Here is a 15204-nt window from a genome sequence, read left to right as displayed (position 1 = left end):
AAGGAACATCACAGCGAGGTCTAGACTTTGCCTTTAGACTTTCGAGATTCAGCGTGGAAACAGGCCCTCAGACCTGCCGAGTCCACACACTCCGGTTTCCTCCCACATTCCAAAGTCGTGCAGGTTTGTAGGTTAATTGGCTTCGGTAAATTGTCTATTGGGTAAATAGAAACATAGAAAATAGGTGCAGGAGTAGGCCATTCGGCCCTTCGAGCCTGCACCGCCATTCAATATGATCATGGCTGATCATCCAACTCAGTATCCCGTACCTGCCTTCTCTCCATACCCCCTGATCCCTTTAGCCACAAGGGCCACATCTAACTCCCTCTTAAATATAGCCAATGAACTGGCCTCAACTACCTTCTGTGGCAGAGAATTCCACAGATTCACCACTCTCTGTGTGAAAAAAAACGTTCTCATCTCGGTCCTAAAAGACTTCCCCCTTATCATTAAACTGTGACCCCTTGTTCTGGACTTCCCCAACATCGGGAACAATCTTCCTGCATCTAGCCTGTCCAACCCCTTAAGAATTTTGTAAGTTTCTATAAGATCCCCCCTCAATCTTCTAAATTCCAGCGAGTACAAGCCGAGTCTATCCAGTCTTTCTTCATAGTCCTGCCATCCCAGGAATCAATCTGGTGAACCTTCTCTGTACTCCCTCTATGGCAAGAATGTCTTTCCTCACATTAGGAGACCAAAACTGTACGCAATACTCCAGGTGTGGTCTCACCAATGCCCTGTACAACTGCAGCAGAACCTCCCTGCTCCTATACTCAAATCCCCTCGCTATGAATGCCAACATACCATTTGCTTTCTTCACTGCCTGCTGCACCTGCATGCCTACTTTCAATGACTGGTGTACCACGATACCCAGGTCTCGTTGCATCTCCCCTTTTCCTAATCGGCCACCATTCAGGTAATAGTCTGCTTTCCTGTTCTTGCCACCAAAGTGGATAACCACACATTTATCCACATTATACTGCATCTGTCATGCATTTGCCCACTCACCTAACCTATCCAAGTCACCTTGCAGCCTCCTAGCATCCTCCTCACAGCTAACACTGCCCCCCAGCTTCGTGTCATCCGCAAACTTGGAGATGTTGCATTCAATTCCCTCGTCCAAATCATGTCAGGTACAACTAGCGTACGGGGTGATCGCTGGTCGGCGTGGACTCGATGGGCCGAAGGGCCTGTTTCCACGCTGTATCTCTAAACTAAATTTTACAGGCGGGTGGGGAGGTGAGGACATTTTTTTCATCCACAAGTTGTCTGGCACTCAGTAGCTGAAGCCAGAAGCCTTCACCACATTTAAACTGTGCTTGGATGTGTATCATTGGAATGATAGCATGGAAACAGGCCATTCGGCCCACCGATTCTGCACCAACCATCAAGCCTGTACCTGAAGGGCCTGTTTCCATGCTATATCACTCTATGACTCATTATAAATTTCATTACATCATTGAATGGCTAAGGAACAGAAGTCCATTTGGCCCATCAAGCCCAAGCCTACCCCTGAGAGACTGTACAGGTCAGTCCTGTTACCCAGATCTTTCCCCTATAGCCCCATCTCTAAACTAAACTAAACTGTAAGGAACATCCCAGAGAGGTTTAGACTTTGCCTTTGGACTTTCAAGATACAGCATGGAAACAGGCCCTCAGTCCACCGAGTCCACACCGACCACACGAGAAGTTCCAGCCACAAGAGCTCAATAACAACTCAAGATTTCAAGATCAATTTATTGCCACATGTACCAATTAAGGTACGGTGAAATTTGAGTTAGCACACAGCCATACTAAGTGAAAAGCAACAAGGCACACAGCCACATAAAATAAAATCTAACATAGAAACAGAGAAAATAGGTGCAGGAGGAGGCCATTCAGCCCTTCGAGCCAGCACCACCATTCATTGTGATCATGGCTGATCATCCACAATCAATAACCTGTGCCCAACTTCTCCCCATATCCCTTGATTCCACTAGCCCCCAGAGCTCCATCGAACTCTCTCTTAAATTTATCCAGTGATTTGGCCCCCACTGCCCTCTGTGGCAGAGAATTCCACAAATTCACAACTCTCTGGGCGAAAAAGTTCCTTCTCACCTAAGTTTTAAACGGCCTCCCCTTTATTCTTAGACTGTATGTGGCCCCTGGTTCTGGACTCCCCCAACATTGGGAACATCTTTCCTGCATCTAGCTAGTCCATTCCTTTTATAATTTTGTATGTCTCTATAAGATAAACATCCACCAGAGCGGATTCCACATTCCTCACTGTGATGCAAGGTAATAAAGTTCAATCACCTTCCTCTTTGTTCAGACGCACTAATTGGCCTTATCTGCACACTGGTTGTGATTGGTGAGAATGTAGGTAAAAGGGGCTTCTGGAATAAAGGTGTCTGGTTCAGCCAAAGATACTAGAGGAGCAAGATGAACCACTCTGTTGGAATCGCCTATACTGAAGTGTAGTACGCAAAGGAGCGTAACGTCCGCCATTTTAGTAAGCAAACCCCGCCTCTCGCAGTGTACTCAGTGTTTTGGGGGAACAGTATGGGTGATGATACCGTTAAAATGCAGAATATATCTCATCTATCAATTCACAGATTTTTGTTATTTTTCTTTAAAATGTTTCTGCAAGTTTCTGCCTACTAAAATGGCGCCGCGACCTACTACGGTTTTTAGGGTCGAGTGGTCTATCTTGCTCTGCTCTATTATCTTTGGGCTCAGCTTTCTGTCCTGTCTTAAACACACAATCAATATCTGTAATGAACTGAGTAAAATTTTCTGAAAACAATAGACAATAGACAATAGGTGCAGGAGTAGGCCATTCAGCCCTTCGAGCCAGCACCGCCATTCAATGCGATCATGGCTGATCACTCTCAATCAGTACCCCGTTCCTGCCTTCTCCCCATACCCCCTCACTCCGCTATCCTTAAGAGCTCTATCCAGCTCTCTCTTGAAAGCATCCAACGAACTGGCCTCCACTGCCTTCTGAGGCAGAGAATTCCACACCTTCACCACTCTCTGACTGAAAAAGTTCTTCCTCATCTCCGTTCTAAATGGCCTACCCCTTATTCTTAAACTGTGGCCCCTTGTTCTGGACTCCCCCAACATTGGGAACATGTTATCCTGCCTCTAATGTGTCCAATCCCCTAATTATCTTATATGTTTCAATAAGATCCCCCCTCATCCTTCTAAATTCCAGTGTATACAAGCCCAATCGCTCCAGCCTTTCAACATACGACAGTCCCGCCAAAAGGGTGGAACAAGAATTAAATTGCCCATTTAAACTCTCTCCACTCTTTAAAGATTGTCATTTACTAGTTTAGAGATACAGCGTGGAAACAGGCCCTTCGGCCCACCGAGTCCACCCTGACCAGCGATCACTAGTTCTACGTGACCCCACTTTCCTCATCCACCTGCTACATACTGGGGACTATTTACAAAGGGGCAATTTCAGGGGTTGGTCACGTTAGAGGCAGGAAACCATGTTCCCAATGTTGGGGGAGTTCAGAACCAGGGGCCACAGTTTAAGAATAAGGGGTGGGCCATTTAGAACGGAGATGAGGAAAAACATTTTCAGTCAGAGAGTTGTAAATCTGTGGAATTCACTGCTTCAGAAGGCAGTGGAGGCCAATTCTCTGAATGCATTCAAGAGAGAGCTAGATAGAGCTCTTAATGATAGTGGAGTCAGGGGGTATGGGGAGAAGGCAGGAACGGGGTACTGATTGAGAATGATCAGCCAAGATCACATTGAATGGCAGTGCTGGCTCGAAGGGCCGAATGGCCTCCTCCTGCACCTATTGTCTATTGAATGGCGGTGCTGGCTCGAAGGGCCGAATGGCCTGCTCCTGCATATTCCTATTGTCTATTGTCTATTCACCAGCGCACCTACACATCTTCAGGATGTGGGAAGAAACCGGAGCACCCTGAGGAAACTAAGGGGAACGTGCAAACTCCGCACAGGCAGCACCCGGGGTCGTGATTGAACCCAGGTCTCTGGCGCTGTGAGGCTGTGGTGCTACCAGCTGTGCCACTGAGCTGCCCAATCGAGGAGCCGTAACCTGCAGGGTATTGCACTCAGCGCTGGAGGGCTGGCTTGTTCTTTATCGGACAATCATCTGGAGGCGAGAAAAAGTCAGAACAAATCAGGGCTGGAAACAGATGACCTCTGGAAGGGTGAAGCTAGGGTTGCCAACTTCCTCACTCCCAAATACGGGACAAGGTGACCTCACGTGACCTCACTCAGCCAGCGGCCAACTGCTCCCGCTCCACCAATGGCGGCCGCCTGGGCCGGGAGGCGGGTTGCTACGCAACCTCCATTAGGTGGCGCCCGGGCCTCCGGGCCTACTATGTCCGGGCCTACAGCGGCCCCCGAGCCTACAGCTAATACAGAACAAGAGCAGTCCCATACGACACAAACCAATTTAGCCCAATATACGGGATGTCCCGGCTAATACGGGACAGTTGGCAACCCCAGGTGGACCCCACAATGGCCCATTGTTGGTTGGGGAAGAGGGATACAAGTATGCGGAACTATGGAACTGGTACAATGACTAGAGTTGGGGAGAGGGAATGCAGGAGCAACTTGAGATTAGACACATCAATGTTCACACCACTAACTTCTGATCAGGCACATTCTCCACATTTCAAGGCACTCCGTTCACCCGATCCTCTCTGTTTGAAAGTCTCCACACAGCTCTGCAATTGTAATGTTTACATCCGCACCAATTTAATTGAACTTCTTGCAAGGCTGGCTGAGTGTTTTTGCTCTAGGTAAAATATAAATTGAAATCCATCAGTTCCAATATATACAGAATGTTATGGGAGCCGATCTTGGATCTTACTTACAATTTGAGATTGGTTGGAAATCTACCAAGCTCAGAAAGAATTGAACTTGAGCATAAAGTCGCTGCATAAATTCACAACATTCATTGTGTGTGAGCCAGTGTTAGTGCTTGTACCTCGGTTTTAGGTATGTATGTGAACATGTATATGTGTTTGGTGCCAGTATGTGTGCATGCGTGTGCGTGTGCGTGTGACATGCTTTTGCATCTGTATGCATGCAGATGTACACATGTTGTATGTACACTGTTGTGACACGGTCTTTATTCACAAAATGCTGGAGGAACTCAGCAGGTCAGGCAGCATCTCAGGAGAGAAGGAATGGGCGACGTTTCGGGTCGAGACCCTTCTTCAGACCCGAAACGTCACCCATTCCTTCTCTCCTGAGATGCTGCCTGCCCCGCTGAGTTACTCCAGCATTTTGTGAATAAACACCTTCAATTTGTACCAGCATCTGCAGTTATTTTCATACACTACCTGTTGTGACATGGTCTATCTGTATGCATTTGGTGTTGTGTGCCTGTACACGTGTTTGTGTTGTACTTGTGTGTGCGGGCGTACAAATGTGTGTATGTTTACAGAACCATTAGACGTAGGAGCAGAATTAGGCCATTCGGCCCATTGAGTCTGACCCGCCAGTCAATCGTGGCTGAGCTATCTTTCCCTCTCAACCCCATTCTCCTGCCTTCTCCCCGTAAACTTTCCCCCCTCACTAATCAAGTAGCTATCAATATCCGCTTTCAAAATGCCCAATGTCTTTCCATCCACCGCTGTCTGTGGTAATGAATTCCACAGATTCACCACCGACTGGCTAAAGAAATCGCCCCTCACCTCCATTCAAAGACACAACTATCTTTTTATTTGTTAATGCCTCACTGCGCCAGAGACCCGGGTTCGATCCTGACCACGGGTGCTGTCTGTACGGAGTTTGTACGTTTTCTCCCCATGACCTGCGTGGGTTTTCTCCGGGTGCTCTGGTTTCCTCCCACACTCCAAAGACTTACAGGTTTATATGTTAATTGGCTTGGTATAATTGTAAATTGTCCTTGGTGTTGGTGTGGTGTGCGGGGATCGCTGGTCGGCGTGGTCTTGGTGGGCCGAAGGGCCTGTTTCCATGCTGTATCTCTAAACTATATTAAACTTTAGTCAGAGGGTGGTGAATCTGTGGAATTCTTTGCCACAGAAGGCTGTGGAGGCCAAGTCAGTGGATATTTTTAAGGCAGAGATAGATAGATTCTTGACTGGTATGGGTGTCAGGGGTTGTGGGGAGAAGGCAGGAGAATGGGGTTAGGAGGGAGAGATAGATCAGCCATGATTGAATGGTGCAGTAGACTTAATGGGTCGAATGGCCTAATTCTGCTGCTATGACCTTATGTCCTTATTCACCAAACTAAACTCAACATTCTGCCAGAGGTAGGGTTGACCTCAGACTCAAAGGGAGGGGAGATTTGTACAGGGAGCTTGAGCAATAGACAATAGACAATAGGTGCAGGAGGAGGCCATTCGGCCCTTCGAGCCAGCACCACCATTCAATGTGATCATGGCTGATCATTCTCAATCAGTACCCCGTTCCTGCCTTCTGCCCATACCCCCTGACTCCACTAACCTTAAGAGCTCTATCTAGCTCTCTCTTGAATGCATTCAGAGAATTGGCCTCCACTGCCTTCTGAGGCAGAGAATTCCACAGATTCACAACTCTCTGACTGAAAAAGTGGCCTAGAAATCTAAACCCCTGCTCCCTGCATCAGCCCCTCAGCCATACATTCATATCCCTGATCTCTCTGTTCCTGCCCTCACCAGCACGAGGTACAGGTAGCAGTCCAGAGACAACCACCTTCGACGTCCTACTTCTCAGTCTTCTTCCTAACTCTCAAAACGCACGTTGCAATATCTCCTTCCTCTTCCTCCCGACGTCGTTCGTGCCCACGTGCGCAACTACTTCCGGTTGATCGCCTTCCCTCGCTAGGATGTTCCGTGATGTCTTGAATCCTGGCACCAGGGAGGCAACAGGCCATCCTCGAGTCCCGCCTGCCGCCACAGAATCTACTGTCCGTACCTCGGACAATGGAGTCACCCACTACTATGTCTCTCCCCGACTTCGGCCTCCCCGGCCGAGTCTCCTTGCCTGGATTAGAGCCCCCAACCTGTCCGCCGCTCGGACTGGAAGCGCCGAGACCCTTCGAGCGGAGTTGACGGTAGAGGGGAAATAAAACACAGTCAGTTTGGGGATTTGCCTAAGCGAGGCAGTTAAATTGATTGCTGGTACCATCTGGTTCCTTAGTTAACAGTTAACCCAAACAGCTGCTGTGCAACACATTGCCGCAGTTAAGTGGCTGCATCTTCGCATTTATGGACTTGCTTCCCATTAATCCCTGATCATCCTGCAATGCTTTATCAGATGTGCACTGCGCAGGTACGTGAAGGTACATGGCTACAGTTCTAAGAGTGTTCACGGGTCGTCAGCATTATATAACGAAACCAAACTAAACTAATGGCATGTTGGCCTGCATAACGAGAGGATTTGAGTGTAGGAGTGTCTCGCCCCCCCCCAACATCAGTCTGAAGAAGGGTCTCACCACCCATTCCTTCTCTCCAGAGATGCTACCTGACCCGCTGAGTTACTCCAGCATTTTGTGATACCATAGGAGCAAAGAGGTCCCTCTGCAGCTGTTTTGGGTCCTGGTAAGACCACATCTGGAGTATTGTGTGCAGTTTTGGTCCCCTGATTTGAGGAAGGATGTCCTTGCTATTGAGGCAGTGCAGCGTAGGTTCACGAGGTTAATCTCTGGGATGGCGGGACTGTCGTACGAGGAAAGATTTGGAAAGACTTGGCTTGTGTTCACTGGAGTTTAGAAGGATGAGAGGGGATCTTCTCAAGAAGTATAAAATTATAAAAGGACTGGACAAGCTAGATGCAGGAAAAATGTTCCCAATGTTGGGGGAGTCCAGAACCAGGGGGCCACACACAGTCTACGAATAAAGGGGAGGCCATTTAAAACTGACGTGAGAAAAAACTTTTTCACCCAGAGAGTTGTGAATTTGTGGAATTTTCTGCCACAGAGGGCAGTGGAGGCCAATTCACTGGATGAATTTAAAAGAGAGTTAGATAGAGCTCTAGGGGCTAGTGGAATCAAGGGATATGGGGAGAAGGCAGGCACGGATTACTGATTGTGGATGATCAGCCATGATCACAATGAAGGTATCAATTGTACCAGCATCCACAGTTATTTTTCTACACCATCACAATGAATGGCGGTGCAGGCTCGAAGGGCCAAATGGCCTCCTCCTGCACCTATTTTCTATGTTTCTATGTTTAAACTAAACTAAACTAACCCTTGCTTTCCCTCTCTCTCCATTCCTTCTCCTTCCCAGTTCCCAGACCAGTCCAGTCCTACTACATTTTATCTCTGTTTGCTTCATTGTCACCTTCTCCCAGCTAACAGTGATCTATTCCACATTGTCCTTGATCTCCATTCCCATTGTCCTGTTTTCACACCTTGCACTTCCTTATCTATGTATCTCCCTCCCCCCTGACAGCAATCTGAAGAAGGGTCTCGACCCAAAACGTCACCCATTCCTTCTCTCCGGAGATGCTGCCTGTCCCGCTGAGATACTCCAGCATTTTGCATCTAAACTAAATTTTAGTCAGAGGTTGGTGAGTTTGTGGAATTCTTTGCCGCAGAAGGCTGTGGAGGCCAAGTCAGTGGATATTTTTAAGGCAGAGATAGATAGATTCTTGATTAGTGCGGGTGTCAGGGGTTATGGGGAGAAGGCAGGAGAATGGGGTTAGGAGGGAGAGATAGATCGGCCATGACTGAATGGCGTAGACTTGATGGGCCGAATGGCCTAATTCTTCTCCTATCACTTATGATCTTATTTATTCACAAAATGCTGGAGTAACTCAGCAGGTCAGGCAGCATCTCAGGAGAGAAGGAATGGGTGACATTTCGGGTCGAGACCCTTCTTCAGTCTGAAGAAAGGTCTTGACCCGAAACGTCACCCATTCCTTCTCTCCTGAGATGCTGCCTGACCTGCTGAGTTACTCCAGCATTTTGTGAATAAATACCTTTGATTTGTACCAGCATCTGCAGTTATTTTCTTATACTTATGATCTTATGACTTATGAAAGTGGGATAATGTAGAAATAATGTAAATGGGTGAATGGTGGCTTGGACTTGATGAGACAAAGGGTCTGTTTCCAAGCTGTATCTCTAAACTAGTAAATGACAATCTTTAGAGTGGAGAGCCTTTAAATAGGTGCTTCAGTGGGAGGGCTGAGATATTCTTGTTCCATCTTTCCAGAAAATCTACTCTGTTCATTACAGATATTGATTGTGTGTTTAAGTTTAGTTTAGTTTTGAGATGGGGCAGTGGGGAAACAACTGGTGCAACAGGACTGACCTGTGCAGTCTCCAGGGAGCAGGCATAGCCTTGATGGGCCAAATGGACTTCTGTACCTTAGCCATTCAATGATAAATTTGAAATTGATAACCAGACATAGAGTAGGCAAATAACTGCAGATGCTGGTACAAATCGAGTAACTCAACGGGTCAGGCAGCATCTCAGGAGAGAAGGAATGGGTGAAGATTTGGGTCTTAAGGATAGCGGAGTCAGGGGGTATGGGGAGAAGGCAGGAACGGGGTACTGATTGAGAATGATCAGCCATGATCACATTGAATGGTGGTGCTGGCTCGAAGGGCCGAATGGCCTCCTCCTGCACCTATTGTCTATTGGGTCAGGTAGAAGGGTCTCGACCTGAAACGTCACCCATTCCTTCTCTCCAGAGATGCTGCCTGTCCTATTCCACTGCTGTACTGTTTCTACGGTCCACGTTGTCATACACACTTTCTTCGAGACTACATTAGGCGAGAAAACACCTTGAGTCGAGCAGATAGATTGGGTGAAGTTGGAAGAACGGTGGCACAGCGGTAGAGTTGCTGCCTTACAGCGAATGCAGCGCCGGAGACCCGGGTTCGATCCCGACCACGGGCGCCGTCTGTATGGAGTTTGTACGTTCTCCCCGTGATCTGCGTGAGGTTTCTCCGAGATCTTCGGCCTCCTCCCACACTCCAAAGACGTGTGGGGTTTGTAGGTTAATTGGCTGGGCAAATGTAAATATTGCCCCTGGTGGGTGTAGGATAGTGTTAGTGTTCGGGGATCGCTGGTCGGCGCGGACCCGGTGGGCCGAAGGGCCTGTTTCCGCGCTGTGTCTCCAAACTCAACTAAACAGATGGATTGTAAACAAGAGCTCCTGTAACACTGGATCCAAAACAATCCAAGATCTCGCCCAGTTACTCGCTAATAAATACTTCTTGCTTCTCATCCAAGGCTTTGAAATTTTATGCCGGGAAGCAGCTGTATTTGTGGACACGGTCTCCTCGAGTACGCACCAGGGAGCCTTTCAAGCACACAGCTGCTGAGTCGAAAAATGAATTAACTTTCAATGAGCTTGAGCCACGATGAACTAATATAATTAAATTTTGTTAATCAGGGCTTCAAATCCCGGTGATTTAAGAAGTGATTGAGTAAGTCACGTGCTCCTGCTCAGAGCACCTGTTCATCTACACACTGTAAACGGCTCCATTGTGACCGTGTGTTGTCTTTCCGCAGACTGGATGGCACGCAACGCAAAGGCTTTTCACTGTGCCTCGCTCGGTACGATACGAATCGACACGATAGAAATGTATTCATCCCACGAGGGAAATTCATCTGCCAACAGTCATAAAAACACAAAATACGTCAAACATGAAATTAAAGTGATGACTGGAAAGGATTGGTGAGGGAGGGGGGGGTAGTCAGTCTCAGTCTACCCCACGGCTAGCGTTGCCAACCGTCCCGTATTAGCCGGGACATCCCGTATTTTGGGCTAAATTGGTTTGTCCCGTACGGGACCGCCCTTGTCCCGTAGTAGGCCTGGGGAGCACTGTAGGCCCGGACACTGTAGGCCCGGACACTGTAGGCCCGGACACTGTAGGCCCGGACACTGTAGGCCCGGACACTGTAGGCCCGGACACTGTAGGCCCGGACACTGTAGGCCCGGACACTGTAGGCCCGGACACCATAGGTCCGGATACTGTAGGCCCGGACAGTGTAGATCCAGACAGTGTAGGCTCGGACAACATAGGCCCGGACACCGTAGGCCCAGACACCGTAGGCCCGGACACCGTAGGCCTGGATACTTTAGGCCCGGACACTGTAGGCCCCAGACACTGTAGGCCCGACACTGTAGGCCCGGACACTTTAGGCCCGGATACTGAAGGCCCGGACAGTGTAGATCCAGACAGTGTAGGCCCAGACACCGTCGGTCCGGAGAGTGTAGGTCCAGACACCGTAGGTCTGGACAGTGTAGGCCCGGACACTGTGGGTCCAGATACTGTAGGCCCGACAGTGTAGATCCAGACAGTGTAGGCCCGGGAGGCCCGGCACCACCTTATGGAGGTTGCGGGTGGGCCGCCATTGGTGGAGCGCGAGCACGTGGCCGCTGGCTGGGTGAGGTCAAGGGGCACGGGGCGGTGACGTCACCTTGTCCCTTATTTTGGGAGTGAGATAGTTGGCAACCCCTGCCCACGACAGAAGGGGGAGGAGTAGTACCGTTTGATAGCCACAGGGAATAAGGATCTCCTGTGGCGTTCGTTCTGTGCTGCATCTTGGTGGGACCAGTCTGTTGCTGAAGGTGCTCCTCAGGTTGACCAGAGTGTCACCGAGGGAGGGGGTGAGCTGTATTGTCCAGGGAAGCAGAGCATCCTGGACAATACACGAGAAACGTCACCCATTCCTTCTCTCCAGAGGTGCTGCCTGACCCGCTGAGTTACTCCAGCGTTGTGTGTCTACCTTCGGTGTGTACCAGCATCTCCACGTGGTCTGATGATGATCTCCTCCTCTCCGCCCTGAGCCACCACTGGCGCTGCACTGTGAGGGAGTGGTCGGTGGTCTGGGCTGTGTTGTCCTGGTGTTCCCGTTGGGTTCACTCAGGTCTCCGCTGCTGCAGTGTGGCGACGGTCTTTGCTGGTCTGGGGCCAACAGGAGGCAAGTGCTTTGTATCCTGTGACAACTGTGTGTCAACATTACAGGTGGGCACTAATTAAACCAGCAAAGTCTGCTACTTAGCCATCTGGCGCTGATCAGATAAGCTCTCCATCTCTTTCCATCTTCTCGCCCTCTCCCTCTCCCTCTCCCCTCTCCCCTCTCCCCTCTCCCTCTCCCTCTCTCCCTCCCTCTCCCACTCCCTCTCCTCTCCCTCTCCCTCTCCCTCTCCCTCTCCCTCTCCCTCTCCCTCTCCCTCTCCTCTCCCTCTCCCTCTCCCTCTCCCTCTCCCTCTCCCTCTCCCTCTCCCTCTCCCTCTCCCTCTCCCTCTCCCTCTCCCTCTCCTCTCCCTCTCCCTCTCCCTCTCCCTCTCCCTCTCCCTCTCCCTCTCCCTCTCCCTCTCCCTCTCCCTCTCCCTCTCCTCTCCCTCTCCCTCCCTCTCCTTTCTCCTCTCCTTTCTCCTCTCCTCTATCTCTCCCTCTGTCAGGAGGAAGATGAGCAGTAGCAATGATCTGGGCTGTAACTGAAAGTCTGATAAATATTTGCAGATCAGGGGGTTGAGGGAGGTGCAGTCAGACAGCATGAAATGGGCCCCTTTGGCTTCCCGACGTCAAGCTCTCTTGACACCAATCATACCAATCTGGGTCTCTGCAGCGATAAGCCAGCAACTTCGAGCTAGATAGAGCTCTCGGGGCTAGCGGAATCAAGGGATATGGGGAGAAGGCAGGCACGGGTTACTGATTGTGATGATCAGCCATGATCACAACGAATGGCGGTGCCGGCTCGAAGGGCTGAATGGCCTCCTCCTGCACCTATTGTCTATGTTGCTATGTTTTCTATGTCCGGCACCTTGATCAGGAATGGGGCAGATGGCTCACCTTTGAGTGTATCCTGAGTACATGGTCTGGGTTTGGTTTATATTCATTCCCCCGTTACCACGTGTAGAGTGGAGAGTGGCGTCTGGACTCCTGGATGTATCGCGACACAGGGATAATTGCCAGTGCTCTCCCCCACAGCCGTGAGCAGCCGTTAATTAGGTTTCAGTTCACTCACCCCCGATGGAGCTCTCAGGCTGAGGGGCTGATGTTAATTAGCGGCCAGAATGAAGATGGTTTTATCTGCTCGTAAAAACAGGCCAGCGGTTCGGCAGTTAATAAAGCTGCTTCTCCTTTCAACGGCAGCGTTTACGACTGGCGTGGGCTGCAAAAAGAAAGCTGATGCTGGAAAATTAAAAGAGGTGAGAGAGAGGAGAGAGAGAGAGAGAGAGAGAGAGAGAGAGAGAGAGAGAGAGAGAGAGAGAGAGAGAGAGAGAGAGAGAGAGAGAGAGAGAGAGAGAGAGAGAGAGAGAGAGAGAGAGAGAGAGAGAGAGAGAGAGAGAGAGAGAGAGAGAGAGAGAGAGAGAGAGAGAGAGAGAGAGAGAGAGAGAGAGAGAGAGAGAGAGAGAGACAGACAGACAGACAGACAGACAGACAGACAGACAGACAGACAGACAGACAGACAGACAGACAGACAGACAGACAGACAGACAGACAGACAGACAGACAGGACAGACAGACAGACAGACAGACTCATGTGCAGTGGATAGACTGGAGCAACACAGCGGGACAGACAGGCAGCATCTCTGGAGAAGGGTCTCGACCCGAAACGTCACCCATTCCTTCTCTCCCGAGATGCTGCCTGACCCGCTGAGTTACTCCAGCATTTTGTGAATAAATCGATTTGTACCAGCATCTGCAGTTATTTTCTTATAGCATCTCTGGAGAGATGGAATGGGTGACGTTTCAGGTCGAGACCCTTCTTCAGCGAAATGTATTCAAGAGAGAGTTAGACTTAGCTCTTGGGGCTAACGGAATCAAGGGGTATGGGGAGAAAGCAGGAACGGGGAACTCATTTTGGATGATCGGCCATGATCATTTGGAATGGCGGTGCTGGCTTGAAGGGCCGAATGGCCTACTCCTGAGATTTCTCTGAAATCTCAGCATCACACAGTATATGTAGGAAAGAACTGCAGATGCTAGTTTACATCGATGCTGGTTTATCGGTGAGGAATAGCCCATATCTGAGGATGTGCTGGCTCCAAAGGAGGTTTACAAGAACGATCCCAGGAATGAGTAGGTTAACATATGGTGAGCGTTTGTCGGCATTGGGCCTGTACTCGCTGGAGTTTAGAAGAATGAGGGGGGACCTCTTCGAAACGTAGCGAATAATGAAAGGCTTGGATAGAGTGGATATGGAGAGGATGTTTCCACTGGTGGGAGAGTCTCGGACTAGAGGTCACAACCTTAGAATTAAAGGACGTTCTTTTAGGAAGGAGATGAGGAGAAACTTCTTTGGTCAGAGGGTGGTGAATCTGTGGAATTCTTTGCCACAGAAGGCTGTGGAGGCCAAGTCAGTGGATATTTTTAAGGCAGAGATAGATAGATTCTTCATTAGTGCGGGTGTCAGAGTTTATGGGAGAAGGCAGGAGAACGGGGTTAGGAGGGAGAGATAGATCAGACATGATTGAATGGCGGAGTGGACTTGATGGGCCGAATGGCCTAATTTTACTGCTATGACCTTATGTCCTAAACTCAACACTCTGCCAGAGGTAGGGTTGACCCCCAGACTCAAAGGGAGGGGAGATTTGTGCAGGGAGCTTGAGCAATAGACAATAGGTGCAGGAGGAGGCCATTCGGCCCTTCGAATCAGTACCCCGTTCCTGCCTTCTCCCCATACCCCCTGACTCCGCTATCCTTAAGAGCTCTATCCAGCTCTCTCTTGAATGCATTCAGAGAATTGGCCTCCATTGCCCTCCGAGGCAGAGAATTCCACAGATTCACAACTCTCTGACTGAAAAAGTTTTTCCTCATCTCCGTTCTAAATGGCCTACCCCTTATTCTTAAAATGTGGCCCCTGGTTCTGGACTCCCCCAACATTGGGAACATGTTTCCTGCCTCTAATGTGTCCAACCCCTTAATAACCTTATACGTTTCGATAAGATCCCCTCTCATCCTTCTAAATTCCAGTGTATACAAGCCTAGTCGCTCCAGTCTTTCAACATATGACAGTCCCGCCATTCGGGAATTAACCTGGTAAACCTACGCTGCACGCCCTCAATAGCAAGAATTGAGCTTGAGTTTGGCACCAGCTCCAGGTGTTGGTTTATACCAAAGATGGACACAAAATGTTGGAATAACTTCAATCTGAAGATCCAAAACGTCACCCTCAATAGCACTGTGGCCCCTGGTTCTGTCTATCCTCAGGATCATATAATAGCATGGAGACAGGCCCTTCGGCCCAACTCGTGCATGCTGACCCAAAATACCTCATCCTGTTTACCTGCGTTTTGCCCATAATCCTCTCCTG

At 49.4% G+C, this 15204-nt stretch overlaps 1 protein-coding gene across 10 annotated transcripts in view; it reads left to right on the top strand.

Annotated features, from left to right (window-relative positions):
* The window catches only part of LOC144610988 (CUGBP Elav-like family member 4), a 588785-nt gene that overhangs the window by 347987 nt on the left and 225594 nt on the right, over positions 1-15204 (top strand). Inside the window, exon 1 of one of the 10 annotated variants that reach the window (XM_078430062.1) lies at positions 13010-13096. The exons of the other annotated variants lie outside the window; for them this stretch is intronic. The gene's annotated coding sequence lies outside the window, so the exon portion shown is untranslated. Of the gene's footprint in view, positions 1-13009; positions 13097-15204 lie in introns of those variants that run through there. 10 annotated transcript variants of the gene reach the window in all.

This window comes from Rhinoraja longicauda, chromosome 38 (assembly GCF_053455715.1).
Source record: "Rhinoraja longicauda isolate Sanriku21f chromosome 38, sRhiLon1.1, whole genome shotgun sequence".
NCBI classification, from domain to species: Eukaryota; Metazoa; Chordata; class Chondrichthyes; order Rajiformes; family Arhynchobatidae; genus Rhinoraja; species Rhinoraja longicauda.
This window is presented reverse-complemented; position numbering and strand designations above follow the sequence as displayed.